This window comes from Meles meles, chromosome 11 (assembly GCF_922984935.1).
Source record: "Meles meles chromosome 11, mMelMel3.1 paternal haplotype, whole genome shotgun sequence".
Lineage (NCBI taxonomy): Eukaryota > Metazoa > Chordata > Mammalia > Carnivora > Mustelidae > Meles > Meles meles.
The window spans coordinates 85,773,840-85,792,572 of record NC_060076.1 but is presented as its reverse complement, the minus strand read 5'-3'; the positions used below and the strand labels follow the sequence as shown (position 1 = coordinate 85,792,572).

Sequence of the window (18,733 nt, the reverse complement as noted above, 5' to 3'; positions counted from 1 at the left end):
AGATTTAACTTTATTTACATTTCCTTCTACCTCAGCCTCCTTCAGTTTTCTGTCTGGAGGGGAGGGAGACCTTAGGGCTTGAGGAACTGAGTTATTTGCCTCTGGAATAGCACAAGGTAACTTCTTTGTTTGTAGATCTCTAGGACATTTGTAAGCCAAGGGGAACTATTTGTTTCTCGTTTATGGTGGTCAGGGGTGCCTGAGGAATGTTACACACACTACCGAGGGGAGCGGGTGGAGAGGGGGTGCAAGGTGCCAGCTTTTGCTTTGTCCTCAGCCAGCCTCCTGGTCCCTCATTATCATGATCTTGGGGTCCTGGGATCGAGTTCCGCATCAGGCTCTCTGCTCAGCGGGCAGCCTGCTCCCCTCCCCCCACCCCCGCCGCCACTTTGCCTACTTGCGATCTCTGTCAAAATAAATAAATAAATAAATAAAATCTTAAAGAAAATTTGGTAAAGCAACCTTAGAATCAATTTCATTTCAATCCTTTCATGTTACATAAAGCAACTGTGATTCAGAGAGGTTGAATAGGGCCCTGAGACCCCTAGAAGCTATTTTTTTTCTTTATATATGCCCGTAGATAATTAGAAAATGTAATGTGCTTTCCTGAGAAACAAAAAAAATTTTTTTCCTAAATCCTATGGAAATTATTTCTACGATTTCTATTATTTTGAATCTTCTATTTCCTTCTTATTGAAATTTGACTGCCATTACATAAAGCCTTTCCAAAAAAGAATCTAGCATTTTGGCTACATAGCCCACTTGATCCTTGCCCCTGCTTCTTTGCAAAACCCATTGTGACTGCTCCAAGTAAACTTAGAATCTCCCTTTCTGTGTGTGCAGGCCATGCAGCCTGTTTTCTCTCAGTTTTTATAACCACCTTTGGCTAGTGAGAAAAAGTGCTTTCAACTTTAGACAAGCCAGGCTTGGTTCATTGACTCCAATCAGACAAATACCTTCTCTGGAAATCAAGACTCTGGATATGCACATGTATGCAGGGCAATGAGACAGAAGGAAAGGGCACTCGTAGAGAATAGAGGGAAAGCAAATTCACAATTATTCCATGCTTTGTGTATGCCAATGGACTCCCCTAATCTTCACAACAATGCTGTGAATTAGATACCATTATTCTAAAGGTGAAAAGGCACCAGAGAGCAACTTGCCTGACATCCCACGCCCAGGACATGATGGAGTTGGAATCTGAACCCAGGCCGGTCTGCTTCCACATTCTTTCCAGTACATCAGCCACATTCTTGCCCAATCGTGGTCTTCATGACTTTCAACTGATGGAGTACCTCTTGATGTAAAACAAGCAAACAAAAACAACAAAGAAAACAACACCGCCCCCGCCCAATTCCTATCAGATGGTATAGTCACACATTTGGAGAAAAGCAATCCATTATGCAATTTACTAGAAAGTGCCCTGAATGTCTAAGAGGTGTTACCAAAGCATTGTGCTTCAATTGTTAAGACTCATCCCAAGTAAGGTGAGTGATGCTTTAGTCCTTCCTAATAAGATTTTCTTGTTTCATTATACGTTATGATTCTTGTATCACAAGACAGAGGAACTTAATGGATGAAGACAAAGAGTTGTATAGATTTTATTTCTATAAAAACTTCTCTCTAAATCCAATCTCCTTGTAATTGATCAAGCCGCTTTTGTGGCCTTTTTCAGATTAAAGGTTTTGTGTTCTCCTTCACCTCCCTCCTCTGGCTTTTTTTCAAGCATTTTTCCAGTCCACTTACAGTTCAGAACAGATGTAGATGCTGGCCTTGCTCCCAAAACCTTGCTGCTAAATCATGACTCCACCGTTCCCCATGGACTGAGTAGTGCCAAAGCAGAAAATGACTTCAGCCCACAGCAGAATCTATGTTGCTGCCAATCCGGTTTAAGCCCAAAGAAAGCAATTCTATTTGCAGTACCTTTTTTTTTTTTTTTTTTAATTTCCAGTTTATGCCCAGAAGGTATAGTACATCACATTTTGATGATTTATACAGTACCCCTTAAGGCCTGTCTCTCCCCTTTGGCCCCAACATTGTCATTTACCAATTCCCCAGACTGGAAGAGCCAAGGCAGGGAGAAAAAGGCAAAGTCTTCAGGATATTGGAGATAAGCAGATGAACAGGAACTCAACAAGAAAATAAAATGGATCTCTTAAAAAAAACCAACCAGGGTGCCTGGGTGGCTCAGTTGGTTAAGCCTCTGCCTTTGGCTCGGGTCATGATCTCAAGGTCCTGGGATCGAGTCCCATATCGGGCTCTCTGCTCCACGGGGAGCCTGCTTCCCTTCCTCTCTCTCTGCCTGCCTCTCCCTACTTGTGATCTCTGTCAAATAAATAAATAAAATCTTAAAAAAAAAAAAAAACAACAACCAAAACTTCAAATCATTTAAAATACGAAGAAAGTAAGAAGATATGACCCGGAAGATTAGTATGAGATAACTTTGGCTTACTCACATGTAATAATGTCAGCTGTATCATTTCTCCATCACTGATGGGTACAGGAAACTGCACTGTGTTGATAAAGAGTAGATGACAAAAGGAACAGCTGCCAGTAACTTAGCCCATGATTACAGCAGAACTACCCGAGAAAACCCTGGACTTAAAAAACTGCAGCATGCAGGTAACAGCAGAACGCAGAGAGACCAAGAAGTACTGTTACAGGGGTGCCTGGGTGGCTCAGTGGGCTAAAGCCTCTGCCTTTGGCTCAGGTCCTGATCTCAGGGTCCTGGGATCAAGCCCCCCATCAGGCTCTCTGCTCAGCAGGAAGCCTGCTTCCCTTCCTCTCTCTCCCTGCCTCTCTGCCTACTTGTGATCTGTCTGTCTTAAAAAAAAAAAAAAAAAGAAGTACTGTTACAACTTCGGATTCCAGAAACAGGTGGAGAATATTCATCGTGGGAAGGCCTTGACTCGGTGAAGCTGATCATCTTCATTATGGATCAAGGAGAAGCACCAAGTGGTATCCTGATGACAAATTTGGGGCATTGAAGAACCTGACTCTTCAGGGTTCCCCTTTTCACTTGCTTTAATGTATTTAGGTTTCTAGAGCTCTGACATTTCCCTAAATAGGCTTATTGATCTCATTCATTTATTCTTTCCCCAAATATGTGTTGAGCTCCTAGTAGAGTCAGGCATTGTCTGAGGCACTGGAATGGAGTACCGAGCAAGAAAGACCGGGTCCCTGCTACTATGAAGCTCTCATATTTCATAAGACTCACACTTCTTATGCTCCCAACAGGGAAATTTTAAGCATATGACCTATCTCATCACTGTAGAAAATACTCAGTCCCTTCAAGTTGTAGATGGGGCCCAGGAGTGCAAGAGCATCTGGCCCCATGGGCCCAAACAGACAAATCCAAGGGCAGAGAGACACATGGTGGTGAAAAAGGAAGAGAATTTATTTCAGGAAGGCCAACACCAGGAAGACACTGGACCAGCATCTCAAACACAGTCTCCAAAGTGTGGAAAATACTTGTAGGTTTATGTAAGGAAAATGTGAGACGTGCTGGTGGACAGTAGAGGTCAGGTCTATCTTTGTCTTGGGGTCAATCATGCAGGGTTTTGCTGGCTCAGTGCAGTCCTTGTTACTTGAGGAGGCAGTTTCAGTTTCCATCACTGGATGCTTTGGCCTCAGGGTCTTTTGCCTGAGATAAGAGATAAGATAAGAGATAAGCTGGAAAAAACTTAATCCATTAGAAAGTACAGCCTGATGGGGCGCCTGCGTGGCTCAGTGGGTTAAGCCTCTGCCTTTGGCTCAGGTCTTGATCTCAGGGTCTGGGATCGAGTCCCCCATCGAACTCTCTGCTTGGCAGGGAGCCTGCTTCCTCCTCTCTCTCTGCCTGCCTCTCTGCCTGCTTGTGATCTCTGTCTGTCAAATAAATAATAAAATCTTAAAAAAAAAAAAAATACAGACTGAGGTCAAGATGACATTCTCCGAAAGTGGTACTTCAAAGTGAGTCTGTATTACTGCCAATAATTGTTCTTCTTTGAGGGATCCCTTCGTTTTTTAGGCACAAAACATATGGTCTTAAATGGTAGTAAAAAACAAGCAATGAGAACTTGGAACTTTTAGAAGGGTCATTTATTACTATACAAAGTGCTCAGCTTGCCGTACCCTAAAATCTCCAAAGCATGAAAACATAAAAATCCCAAGAGATATACACACCCACCACTAGGAGCATACTGGTCTTTGACTTAAATAACTCTCAAGAAATAACTTGTTGTGGGGCGCCTGGGTGGCTCAGTTGGTTAAAGCCTCTGCCTTCGGCTCAAGTCATTATCCCAGGGTCCTGGGATCGAGCCTCCCATCGGGCTCTCTGCTCAGCAGGGAGCCTGCTTCCCCGTCTCTCTGTCTCTACCTGCGTCTCTGCCTACTTGTGATCTCTGTATGTCAAATAAATGAATAAAATCTTTTAAAAAATAAAAATAGAAAAATAAAATAAAAAAAAGAAATAACTTGTTGTTTCTATTAACATTTGATGAACTTTGACAAGTTAGCACAAATGGTTCAGTAAAATGACCTGTCTTAACAGAAAGCCAAAGCAAAGGGAAGAGAAAATAAAATGTAAAAGAAAGGGAGCAGAATATGCTACCTCAAAATATGCCTCTTTGGCATAAAGATTATTTTAGCCTGATTAGTTTTGAGAAGCTGCTGACATAGAAACAGAAATTGACCTTTCCTGAGGGACATTTACATTTATAAGGAATACCTCCATTTATAAGGGTGTCTTCCTCTTTGTATCAGGGAAAAGAACACAGTATCCAAAAATTTATCAATGGAGAAGGTCTGACTTAAATCTGCATAACAACCTTACCTTTCGTTTACTGTGCTTTTTCCGGTAGCCTCCCATAATTAGTTTCCCTGCCCTACCCAAACATCGTTCTTTTGTCATTAGCTGATGATGGTTTTTAAGGTGGTGGCTTGAGCCATTTCAGGGAGTTACCCAGTCTTCCTGGTCTCTGCATGCATACAGGAGGTATATATGTTATTATATTTCCGATTGTTTTTCTTTCATTAATCTGTCTTATATTACAATTTGGTATTTGGGAGGAAAAATAATTTCCCTCTACCCATCTAGGGTCTTGGCCAAGACCGCCCCCCCCCCCTTAAATACCATTTTCAGCTTAAGACAAAAGAAAGATGTAGGAGGTAGAAAGCCAGTTATGGGAGCTTACCAGGAAAAGCATGGTATACAAGGGTAGGGTTGTTATGCAGATTTAAGTGATGTCTTCTCCACTGATGAAAGGCTCCCGAATTTTAAGTCGTCCTCTCCCTGGTACAGAGAGACACCCTCACAAATGGCAATGTCCCTTACAAAAGAGTAACTTTTCCTTGTTTTCAGAGTTTATCATGTGTCTCCAGTTTCTTAAGCATACCCAGTTGCAGACACTACTTATGCCAAAGAGGCATATATTAGGGTGGTATGTTTACTCCTCTTCAAGAGTCTCAGCCAAGAACCTAGAAGAGTAGTGAAAAAATTATTTTTCCTCCCGCACCCAAATCTCTTACAAAGCATATTGAAATAAAGTATATCTTTTTATAAATGAGAAATCTAAGCCTTCCAAGAGATAAAGTAACGGGTTCCAAAACACAGAAATAGAGTAGGGGAAGGAGGGGTGCCTGTGTGGTTCAGTTGGTTAAGCATCTGCCCTGGGCTCAGGTCATGATCTCAGGGGCCCCATGGGGCTCCCTGCTTAGCAGGGAGTCAGTTTCTCCCTCTCTCTCTTTGTCCCCCGACCCCCACTCATGCTCTCTCTCTCTCAAAAAAATAAATCTTTTTTAAAAGTTGAGTAAGGGAAGGAGGTCCCTCTGGTTGGAGGAGGTCTATAGGACAATGATGACCACAGGATTTCAACTTCTCATCAGTAATGGCTCACTTCCTCCACATGGGAAAAAGTTTAAAAAAAAAAAACAAAGAAAATTTGAGGAGAGTAGCCAGGAACCAAGCTTCAGCTGGGAACAACAGGAAGTCACAGCAAATTCAGAATCATTGTAGCCACTGCAAATGACAAAAGGTGAGGAACCAGCATGGCCTGGCAAATACAAATGTATGTAGGAGTGCAAGAGGTCAGAAATTGGGATTATAGACTCCAGAGTACAATAATGAATAAGACTTGGGGGACTCTGTTCTTTAAGATCTTCTGAGTTTAGTATAAGACACAGACTAATTGTACTATGTAAGAAAAGGGCACAGGAGTCAAAATGAAAAACACAGGGGTGCCTGGGTGGCTCAGCAGGTTAAGCCGCTGCCTTCGGCTCAGGTCATGATCTCAGGGTCCTGGGATCGAGCCCCACATCGGGCTCTCTGCTCAGCAGGGAGCCTGCTTCCCCTCTCTCTCTCTGCCTGCCTCTTGGCCTACTTGTGACCTCTCTGTCAAATAAATAAATAAAATCTTAACAAAAAATGAGAAACACAGTCAGTCCAAGGAAGTCAGGTGATTAATTCTGTCAAAAAACATAGGCATCATATAAGAGATATTATATGCTGGATATTGAAGTATAAATAGGAGTTTTCCTGGTAGACATGTGGTAAAAACCACAGCATTCCAAATCAGTGAACACTCAAGTGCAAAAGGAAAGAACTACAATCATGTATTATGGCTGAAGCTTAAACATCAAAGAGGGAAACTAGCAGGAGATGAGTCTGAAGTAGGTAAGCCAGTGAAGTGTTTTGTTTTGAAAATAATTTCAAATTTACAAAAAGTTGCAACAATTAAAAAAAAAGAGTACATAAAACACTGGCATACCATTTATCCAGGTTTGTCTATTGTTTTGTTATTTTTTTTTAAGATTTTCTTACTTATTTGAGAAAGAGAGAGCAAGAGAGCGAGCGAGCTTATGGATGCACATGCACTAGCCGGGGGGTGTGGTTCATAGAAGGACAAGCAGACCCCACTGAATGCAGAGTCCGCCCTTAGGGCTCTAACTCAGGTCCCTGAGAGAGAGACCTGAGCTTAAGTTAGACATACGCTTAACCAACTGAGCCACCCAGGCACCCCCAGATTTGTGTATCATTAACATTTTGTCTCATTGGCTTTATCATTCTCTCTTCAAATACACACAAAACACACTGATTTTTAGCACCCTTTGACAATAAATTGCATACAGCCATTGATGTGATTTTGTTCGTGGGAAAACATAATCGGATTTGTATTTCAAAATGATCGCTCAGGGAAGGAGACTTTTAGGAAGACATTGTGGGGGTCTGGAAGTAAAATAATGAGTGATTAAATGAAGGATGCATCCATGGGGATGAGGAGGAGGGTATAGATTCAAGAGAGGAAGAAGCATTACCAGTTGGATGCAGTATCTGAGACAGAGGGAAGATGAGGTGGAATTTGGGATTTAGGCCTGGGTTACTGAGTGGGAAAAAGTCCTGCCAAGATAAGACGATGATGATAACACAGCAACATGAATCACTGACATATATTAGATGCTAATTATATACTAAACATTTTTCTAAAAGCTTTAGATTATAGGGGCCAAGGGAAGACCACCCCAAGATGGACCACTTTGTCAGGAACATTATTTTGAGTTAAAAGCAATCAAAACCCAGCAGATTCAGGAAATTCTCTTTACTTCCCCCTCAGCTGCTTGCTTACACCAGGAAGACAGCTATTAATACAAATTCCTCTTTACCTAAGACATTTACATAACAGAGCAACCTTTGTTTTCCAAACATCTCTCATCTTCCTCCTAAAGGTATCCTTAGACCCTACCCCCTCCCTTGGCTTAGTGTCAACTTTAGCTTAGGTTCAACCTCCCCCAGAAGTGTAGTGCCTGGGTGACTCAGTGGGTTAAGCCTCTGCCTTGGGCTCAGGTCGTGGTCTCAGGGTCCTGGGATGGAGCCCCGCACCGGGCTCTCTGCTCAGTGGGGAGCTTGCCCCCCCCCACCGCTTCTCTGCCTACTTGTGATCTGTCAAATAAATAAATAAAATCTTAAAAAAAAAAAGAAATGTAGTCTCAACTGTAGCCAATGAGTCAGTGCCCATGAGCGCCACAAGGGCCCTCTTGGTCTCATAAAGATAAGCTAAATCTGCATAAGACCCCTTGCTCCTCCCCCACCCACCCAAGGGAAAGCCAGCTTGCTCTCAACAGTCCTTTTCTTTTGCTAATAACTTTCTCGCTCCACCCTCCTTCTATGAAAATACTATTTGCTAGATGGGATGCTGCCTGATTCCCGATCATTTAATGAAGACAATTAGACTTCAAACTTACTCTGTTGAATTTTTGTTATTTAACAATACCTATTACATATAGTTTTACCTCACGCAAAAGAAAATTAAACCCCAAATACGAAAGAGTAAAAGATACTTTCAACCACATTTTCAAGTTATATGAGACAAAATTAGGTATGGAAATGACAAATCGGTTTTATTTCTATTTTTAATATTCAAAATGGTTTTAAACAACTGAGATGGCACTTGCTTTCTCCCAGGCGCCCCCTTGTGGCTTGGTTTGGTGATTCCCAAATTTATCTGATGGACAGAATCTATGTATTTTTTAAAGCTCTCCGAAGTGATTCTGATGACCAGCCACTGTAGCTGGGAGCTTAAAAATTTCCCCCTTTCCCAGTTCACTTGGAACAAAGTCAGAGACAAAATTTTTAGAGCCAGAAAGACAAAGACAGCATTCGGCCCCATTGTTTCATTTTACATGTGAAAAAAACACAAAAAACAAAAACAACAAACTGAAAATGAGAAAGGGCTTGCCCAAGGTCACAGAGGTTGTAAATGGCAAAAGCAAGAGCAGAGTCCGACATCTCCTGTTGGCTCTAAACTCAGCAAGGTTAATCAGAACAACTGGGTCTGGTCCAGTCCATCCCCACATGTTTACCCCTCAACTCAGGGAGAGCTCCAAACCCTACACCCTACATCACTTCAGAGCGAGGATAGTACAGGCAAAAATGCCAATAGATACCTTTTGGAGAGAAATACTTCCCTTTTTAATATTTAATGTTTTAAAGATTGGTTTTAAGGAGGCACAGGGAATGAAGCAGGATAAAATGTTCCCTGCACGTGAACGGGCCACGTGAACGGGCAGAGTCGCTCCTCTTTTCCAGGATTTGTCTATGTCGGATATTTTACATGTTTTGCCTGTCGTTCCACATTTAACATTTTATTCTTCTGGGTCTTGAAACTTGAAAGTGCAGGTGCAAACGCAGCCTTCTGGGCAGAGTATGCAGAAGGGTAACAGGAAAAACCCGCTTTCCAGTCTGACCCTAGACAAGGATTGGTTAGTTAATACACGGAAAGAGATGACAGCAAAGTGCTGAATGAGGAAAGGAATTTGCAAAGTGGGAACATGTGTCTGCCTCACCATTTTTGCAAGGTGCAGTGCTGTTTATCCCCGACATAATTACATTTCTGGGATTCCTTTGGGTCCTTTCCCTTTGATCTTTCTCAGTGCCCACCACTACTCCGAGAAGTTCTGGGCTCATCTCAAACCTTGCTTTTCCAAAAGTCAGACTAGCAGGCTGGGCATACCCTGGGAGCCAGTTAAAAATGCAGGATCTCGGGCGCCTGGGTGGCTCAGTGGATTAAGCCGCTGCCTTCGGCTCAGGTCATGATCTCAGGGTCCTGGGATCGAGCCCCGCATCGGGCTCTCTGCTCCACAGGGAGCCTGCTTCCTCCTCTCTCTCTGCCTGCCTCTCTGCCTACTTGTGATCTCTCTCTGTCAAATAAATAAATAAATAAATAAATCTTTAAAAAAAAAAAAAAATGCAGGATCTCGAGCCCCACCCCAAACCTACTGAAGCAGAATTGGCATTTTAACGAGATCCCCATGTGATTCATGGGCACATTAAGGATTGAGAAATCATGCTCTAAAAATAAAAATAAAAATAAAAAATGCAAGAGTCCTGTGGCTGAGAGAGAAGCAAAAGGTTACCTAGGCCAGTTCAGAGTTTTCTCAACCGTACTGAAATCGAGGGTTTCAAGGAATGTTTCCATGAGCCCAAGAAGCATAATTATCTTTTGCTGAAATGGTTGAATGTATAAGTATTTTAAGCTTGAGGACTATATCATGACCCAGTTTCTTTCCCTCTTCCTTTTCTTTCTTTCTTCTTTTTTTTTTTGAAGTATATCCCTTTTTAAAAAATAATCTCTAGACCCAATGTGGAGCTTTAACTCACGACCCTGAGATCAAGAATTGCACATTCTTCTGAGTCAGCCAGGTGCCTCTCTCCCTTTAAATTACACACTTAACTCCACCTATGGTTGGGCATTTGTTTCTAAATGGAATCAAAGGGAGCTAGTTCAAGCACTGTCATTTGAAGTAGAAGCTCCCAGCATGTAATGAGTTGTGTGCATTTCAGCAAAATAACTGGCTTTCTGGAGCATTAGTCACCACAGCAGTAAGAGGCAGATGCTACCTTCTACCCTGTGTGTCTTCCAAGAATACTAAAGGATCAAAAGGATTCCTCATCTCTGGAAATGGCACTGTTGATTATTTTGTGGTTCAAATCAGAAATGTAGGAACCAATCTTCACTTTCCACATCAGTCCCATCATCGATGACTAGCAAGCTTATCACTTCTCTCCAAACCTCCCATTTCTTTTACCTTCACTGCCACTAATCTGGACATGAACCGCTATGATATTTCACCTAAACGAAGGCCTCCTCTGGGCAACCCTTACCTCTACTGCCCTTCAAATCATCATATACCCTGAACTAGACGCCTTTAAAACACACACACACACACACACACACACACACACACAAAATTTTGGTCACAAAATTCCCCTACATCGAACTCTTGAACGGCTTTCAAGGGCCTTGAGTCCCAAATCCCCACGTGACTCATTCATTTGGCCACCTTCCCTACAATCTCTTCTCTCGCCGCTCTCTAATTACATTGATTTTGAACGTCAGAACTCCTAGAACTTTATCAGGAAACAACTTAGTATCTGCCTCCCACTGTTCCTTTAGCCCTTCCTGTCTCTTCTTTCACACTTGGACAAAGATGCCAGGAGCTGCCATGACTTTTTGGTTTCCTGCTGGGTAACAGAAAATGTCATGGCCACTTCCAGTGTCAAACACACATTCTCAGTCTGATATTAAAAAAATCCAGGCCCATATAAGATGGGAAACACAAAACTCAATTTAAAATGAAATTGTGCTCATACCCAGGCTGGAGTCCAATGGAGGCTGGCTGCTTGTGGAGGGAGAGGCTAGGTCAGCTGCTTTCTCTTTTTCCCCCACATGAACTCCCACTTCCACACCCTGCATTATGCTCAATCTCTGACTCCACCAGGGGGCTGAAGCAAGGAGAGGATTCCTTTTTTTTTTTTTAACCCCGGGCCGGTAGAGTGGAAAGATACTACACCAGATGTGGAAGTCAAGCTGTTCCCACTTCTGGCCTCTCTCCTAGTGGGTAACTGTGGACAACTACAGTCATTTCACATTTTAAAGTCATTTTCACTTTTTAAAGCATGACTTGACATCATCTACCATGTCCTCTGAATGTCATTCCCTCAGAATACATATCAAATTCTCCTCCTGGTCCAACTACAGTCCTTCTCTCCAATCTTGAGGTAAAAGGGTAGCACCTGCCTTCCCCCTTGAAGGAGTTAAAGGAAACAGTTCTCCCTCCAAAAACTCATCTCCACAAATCATTTCTGCATTTCGACTCTCTCAGCTCTTTTATATCCGTATGTGGCTAAGAGATTCCAGAGTCATATAACCAGTGTCTTGATATTGACCTGAAAATTACTACAGGGTGGTCTGTCTTGAAATGTGTTTCAGGGGGCGCCTGGGTGGCTCAGTGGTTTAAGCCGCTGCCTTCGGCTCAGGTCATGATCCCAGGGTCCTGGGATCGAGCCCCACATTGGGCTCTGTGCTCCGCGGGGAGCCTGCTTCCTCCTCTCTCTCTGCCTGCCTCTCTGCCTAGTTGTGATTTCTCTCTGTCAAATAAATAAAATATTTAAAAAAAAAAAGATATACAAGTGACGTATCCATAGGTGATTTTATATGTCTAAAGTATTTGATATAACAAATTTACAAAAAGTATTAGAGTTTAGGGGCAGCTGGGTGGCTTAGTCAAGGATCTAACTCTTGATTTAGCTCAGGTCATGATATGGGGGGGTCGTAAGATCAAGCCGTGTGGAGGGCTCTGTGCTGCATGTGGAGCCTGATTAAGATTCTCCATCTCCCTCCGCTCTCTTCAACCCCCACTACCCCCACATGTCATCTCTTTCTCTCTCCAAAGAAGAAAAAAAAAGTATGAGTTTACTTTTTCCCCTTTATCCTCCAAAATCAGTTGCCTCTGTTATTCCAAGGTACGGTCTATGATTCCTTTTTTTTTTTTTTTTTTAAAGATTTAATTTATTTGAGAAGGAGAGGGAGAGAGTACAGGGAAGGGCAGAGGAAGCAGGCTACCTACTGAGCAGGGAGCCCAATGCGGGGCTGGATCCCAGGATCCTGGGGCCACGACCTGAGCAGAAAGCCAATGCTTAATGACTGAACCACCCAGGTGCCCCAGGGTCTATGATTCCTTTTTTTTTTTTTTTTAAAGATTTATTTATTTGACAGAGAGAGATCACAAGAGAGGCAGGCAGAGAGAGAGGAAGGGAAGACAGGCTCTCCGCTGAGCAGAGAGTCCGATGTGGGACTCGATCCCAGGACCCCGAGATCATGACCTGAGCTGAAGGCAGCGGCTTAACCCACTGAGCCACCCAGGCGCCCTGGGTCTATGATTCTTGAACATCAACTTGTTTCAAGGCCATACTCTGCGCCCCAGTTCTGAGGAGGCATTTTGCCCATGTACTAAATCCTGTTTCAGACAACAAGGAAAGTGGGGGATTAAGAATTATGTCGCACTCCTGGCCCTGCCATTTTATCAGCTGTGCAATTTCAGGAACCTCAGCTTGCTTGTCTACAAAATGGTACCCCAAACTCCAACCTCACAGGGTTGCTGTGAGGATTCAATGAGACAAATAAACATAAAGCATTTGGGACATAGTAACTGTTCAGAACTTGTTTGCATCCTTCCCCATCATGAAAGAAATAGGTTAGAGTATGTGTTCAAGATGGTGTGCAGGGCACCTGGGTGGCTCAGTTGGTTAAGCAACTGCCTTCAGCTCAGGTTCCCGGGATCGAGTCCCACATCAGGCTCCCAGCTCCACGGGGAGTCTGCTTCTCCCTCTGATCTTCTCCTCGCTCATGCTCTCACTGTCTCTCTCTCAAATAACTAAAAAAAAAAAAAAAAAAAAAAAAAAGATGGTGTGCAACCATCACTGTTCTTTATTTTTTTAAAAGATTTATTTGTTTGGGGTGCCTGGGTGGCTCAGTGGATTAAGCCGCTGCCTTCAGCTCAGGTCATGATCTCAGGGTCCTGGGATCGAGCCCCGCATTGGGCTCTCTGCTCCGCGGGGAGCCTGCTTCCTCCTCTCTCTCTGCCTGCCTCTCTGCCTACTTGTGATCTCTCTCCGTGTCAAATAAATAAATAAAATCTTAAAAAAATAAAAAAAGAGTCACTTATAAAAAAAAAAGATTTGTTTATTATTTTAGAGAGAGAGAACACAGGGGAAGGGGGACAGAAGGAAAGAAAGACTCTTAGACAGGCTCCACATGCTTAGCACAGAGCCCAAGTGGGGCCCAATCCCACAACCCTGAGGTCACCCAGGTGCCCCATCACTGTTCTTTATAAACCAGATTAACCTTGTGCACTCCTTCAGTCAACTCTCATTTGACAGTCATTCTGATAATGGATGAGTGGCTTCAATCGCACAAGTGAAAAATGGCATCTTTCTAACCTTAGGACCAGGCCTGATGAAGAGATCTCTGACCCAGGTTGTGCACCACGTAAGAATAGAGTTATAGGAACTTGGGCGATGGGCCAGAAAAATGTTTAATAAATAATGAAAATATGACCCTTGGCGCCAGTATGGTACTTAGAGCCATTCATACTCCCTTGCCATCCGCTGAGTCATTGCTAAGCTGGGGAAACATGAGTTCCTGAAGCTACCTGGAAGGCTGATTATGTCATCTCTGGTGGAAATGGATCCCAAAATATATGTCATCTCCTGGGTGTGGGGGGTTAACTCCTGGGAAGTGAGATATTACTTTGTTGCAGTTTGCAAAACAGATCTATTAGACTCCATTCCCAGAAACTGTCTCCTGAATGACTTTAAAGCAGGGCTAAAGAAACAGAATGCACATTTTTAATTGATTCTGTCTTTGAGCTGATTTCCAAGTTGCCTAATACATTTTTAAATTCCCATAGAGCTAGTTGCATTCAGAGTGACTCCAAAAAAGTTGTTCTAATTTGGGATGTCACAGGCATCACTGCCATACATCCTCATGACAACGCTACTCTGGCTACTTGGGGGACATACAAAAGGCTGTTCTCTTCATCTTCCTCATCTGTCTTCTCCTTCACTCTATGGGTATCAGTCCTTAAAATCAGGGGTATGAATATGATCTATCCCCCTGTTCATTCATAAGTTAGGTCATAGGAGGACCCTAGGATGTCAGAACTAGAGGCTGAAGCTCAGAGTTCTTGCATACATTTCCAAGGTCACACCTCAGCGCAGTGGTTCTCAAACTGCCCTGCGTAACTGAATCATGGGAGGGCTTGTTAAAACACAGAGGGCCAGGTTCCATTCCCAGAGTTTCTGATTCAGTCTCTGATGTACAGGGTGAGGCCCAATAATTCATTTTTTGGCAAGTCTTTGGCATTTTTGTTGCTTCTGGTCCAGGGACCACAGTGTGAGAACCCCTGTCTCGGTGAATTGAAGGACAAGGTCTAGAGGCCAATGTTGAAGCACTCCAGTACTTTCTCCAAAGAGGCTCTTCTACAAGGTATAGATTTCACGCTAATAGTATGGAATCCAGAGGTTCTTCTCCTCTGGGACTTATGAAAGGAGAGAATCGCCTTGGAGGTAGAACTAAAAGCACGAGCTTTAGAATCAGAAAGACCTGGGTGAGGGATCTTCCAGTCGGTGGTTTAGCATCCTGACTTTGGGCAAGTTGTTTAAGGTTATCTGAATCCCAGTTTCTTCACCTGTAAATCAGAAATGATTTAGTTCTTCTGACAATTTGAGGCTTCTGAAGGATAGTCCAAGAACTATTTGACATAGTTATGGGAGTACGAGCCATTAACAGAGGATCGAATTTAGATTCTTCAGTTTTCAGATGTGGAAACAAAGGTCCAGGGGAAGTGTCTTAGCTAAGGCCTCATAGCATATGGCAGAATGAGGACCAGAATCCAGGTCTTTGAATGAGTTCTGTTTTAATCATTCATGTTGGATGAATACTTCCAAACCAAACACTTTAAAACTGAACACTTTAGTAGTGAAAATCTATTCATATGGCAAGATAGAGACTTATGATGAATATTTTAGAGAGTCACATTAGCCATGTTCTGTAATTTAATCTATTTTTTTTTTCTTTAGAAAGAGAGTGTGTGAGCAGGGGACGGGTGTGTTGGGAGGGGCAGAGAGAGAGAGAGAGACAGAATCTCAATGAGGTTCCACACTCAGCATGGAACAATTCTGACACCATGACCTGAGCCAAAATCAGGAGTCACTTAACCAACTGAGCCATCTAGGCACCCGTAACCTATTTTCAAAATTTCAATTCTTGTACAATGTTAACATTATACTTTTTTTCTTTCTTTAGTGGAAAGAATGGTCTTTAATGTTTTGGCAAAGTCTTTTTCAGCCCAGAATAAACATGAAATAAGCAGGCAGAGTGAAATATTTAACCGTGTACAAAAATATGGAACTCTTCACAAGTTGCGTGTCATCCTAACGCAGGGGCCATGCTAATCTCTGTATCATTCTGATTTCACTATATGTGCTGCCAAAGTGAGCACCACATTACACTTTGATACAATGGGACACATTATATGGGAAGAGAATCCGAATTTTTTTCTGCTCACCCTTAACTATTAAAAGAAAACTTACAGCAACTCTCCAAAATTGATTTTATTTTTATTTATGGTGGATTTCCAAAAAGTCTTCCTTCTGGCTTAACAATATTTTGCAAAAAGGGTGTGGCTATTTATAGAAGTCTTGTCTTTAAAAATGAGTACATCTGAAAAAAGAAAGTTTAGTTAGATAGGAAATCCATTTCCACATAAAAGAGAAAAAAGTTTTAAATGTACTAAAAAAATTACAGAAAACCTTTAAAAGAAAAAAATGGAACTCAAAGGACATTATTCACTTAAGCCATATTTGTTTGGGATACATACAAATTAGAATATTTTAGCTAGCTAAAACTCCTCACGTAGTGGACATGGACCTTATGGTGCAAGGGAGTTGAGAGAAAATATTAATATTTTTCAAAAATTAGTATTTAGTGAAGCCAAGAAATAAAGGGTAATTAAGAAGCCAGGGTAGGGGCGCCTGGGTGGCTCAGTGGATTAAGCCGCTGCCTTCGGCTCGGGTCATGATCTCAGGGTCCTGGGATCGAGCCCCGCATCGGGCTCTCTGCTCTGCAGGGAGCCTGCTTCCTCCTCTCTCTCTGCCTGCCTCTCTGCCTACTTGTGACCTCTCTCTCTGTCAAATAAATAAATAAAATCTTTAAAAAAAAAAAAAAAAAAAGAAGCCAGGGTATACACTCAAAAGAATGAAAATGGATCACTTCCTTATACCATACACAAAAATAAACTCCAAATGGATTAAAGACCTAAATGTGAGACCTGAAACCATAAAAATCCTGGGAGAAAGCACAGGCAGTAATTTCTCTGAGATTGGCCATAGTAATATTTTTCTAGATATGTCTCCCAAAACAAGGGAGAAAAGCAAAAATAAACTATTGGGACTACATCAAAATAAAAAACATCCCATTTGGAACAATATGGATGGAACTAGAAAGTATAATGCTAAGTGAAATGAGTCAGTCAGAGAAAGACAAATACTTGATGACTTCCTATGTGGAATTTAAGAAACAAAACAAACAAGCAAAGGAAAACAAAAGAGAGAGAGAAACAGGCCAAGAAACAGGCTTAACTACTGGGAACAAACTAATCGTTATCAGAGTTGAGGTGGGTGGGGGATATGTGAATAGGCCATGGGGATTAAGTGCATTTGTGAGGAGCACTGGGCCTTGTATGGACGTGATGAATCACTACAGTGTACGCCTGAAACTAATATAACGCTGTATATTAACTATACTGTAATTAAAATAAAATTTTTTAAAAACTGTAAAAAAATACCTGGCTGGCTCAGTTGGTGGAACATGCAACTCTTAATCTCAGGGTCATGAGTTGGAGGCCCCATGTGGGGTGTGGAAATTACTTAATGAAAAAAAGCTTCTGCACAGCAAAGGAAACAATCAACAAAACAAAAAGAAAACCTACTGAACAGGAGAAGATATTTGCAAATAATACATCTGATGAGAGGTTAACATCCAAAATATATAACTTATACAACTCAATACACACACAAAAAACAACCTGGTGAAAAAGTGGGCAAAGAGCTTGGATAGACATTTTGCCAAAGACATAGATATGGCCAACAAACAAATGAAAAGATGTTCAACATCACTTACAATCAGGTAAATGAAAATCAAAACCACAATGAGAGATCACCTCACATCTGTCAAAATGGCTAAAATAAAAAAACACAGGAAACAACAACTAGGGCACCTGGGTGGCTCAGTCATTAAGTGTCTGCCTTCTGCTCAGGTCGGGATACTAGGGGCCTGCTCGGCAGGAAGCCTGATTCTCCCTCTCCCACTCCCCCTGCTTGTGTTCTCTCTGTCAAAGAAATACATAAAATCTTAAACAACAACAACAAGAGTTGACAAGTTGTGCAGAAAAAGGAACCCCCATGCATTGTTGGTGAGAATAGAAACTGGAGTAGCCACTGTGGAAAACAGTATGAAGGTTCCTCAAAAAAATAAAAATAAATTTAAAAATTCCATTACTGGGGCACCTGGGTGGCTCAGTGGGTTAAAGTGTCTGCCTTCAGCTCAGGTCATGGTCTCAGCGTCCTGGGATTGAGCCCCACATTGGGCTTTCTGTTCAGCAGGGAGCCTGCTTCCTCCTCTCTCTCTCTCTCTGCCTACTTGTGATCGCTCTGTCAAATAAATAAATAAAATCTTTAAAAAAAAAAAAAAGAACTTAAAAAAAGAAAATTCCATTACTAGGTATTTACCCAAAGCATATGAAAAACACGGATTCAAAAAGATATATGCATCCCTATGTTTATTGTAGCATTATTTACAATAGCTAAGATATGGAAGCGGTTGTAGTATCCACTGATTGATGAATGGATAAAGAAGCTGTAACACACACACACACACACACACACACACACACACACACACGGAGGAATAGTTTTCAGCTATAAAAAGGAAAAAAATCTGGCTGTATCCATAGCATAATGTGCTACCTGAAGTCAGTCAAAGAAAAACAAATACCATATGATTTCACTCATATGTGGAATTTAAGAAACAAAACAAACAAAGATAAAAAGAGACAAACAAAAAAAACTAGACTCTTAAATATAAAGACCTGGTGGTCACCAGAGGGGAGATGGGAGGGGGAGACAGGTGAAATAGGTCAAGGGGATTAAGAATATACTTACTGTGATAAACACGGAGTAATGTATAGAATTGCTGGATCACTTTAACTAATCTAACACTGTCATTATACTGCAATTAAAGAAAAAAAAAAAAAGAGGCAGCCTGGATGGCTCAGTGGGTTAAGCCTATGCCTTCAGCTCAGGTCATGATCCCAGGGTCCTGGGATCGAGTCCTGCCTGGGGCTCTCTGCTCAGTGGGGA

The 18,733-nt window shown here is 42.1% G+C and overlaps 1 non-coding gene across 1 annotated transcript; it reads right to left on the bottom strand.

Moving 5' to 3' along the window:
• Nucleotides 1-15,713: 15,713 nt before the first annotated feature.
• On the bottom strand, nt 15,714-15,816 carry LOC123953653. The gene has a single exon (XR_006820916.1). It is a non-coding gene; the product is annotated as a U6 spliceosomal RNA (small nuclear RNA).
• Between the last annotated feature and the right edge of the window lie 2,917 nt (nt 15,817-18,733).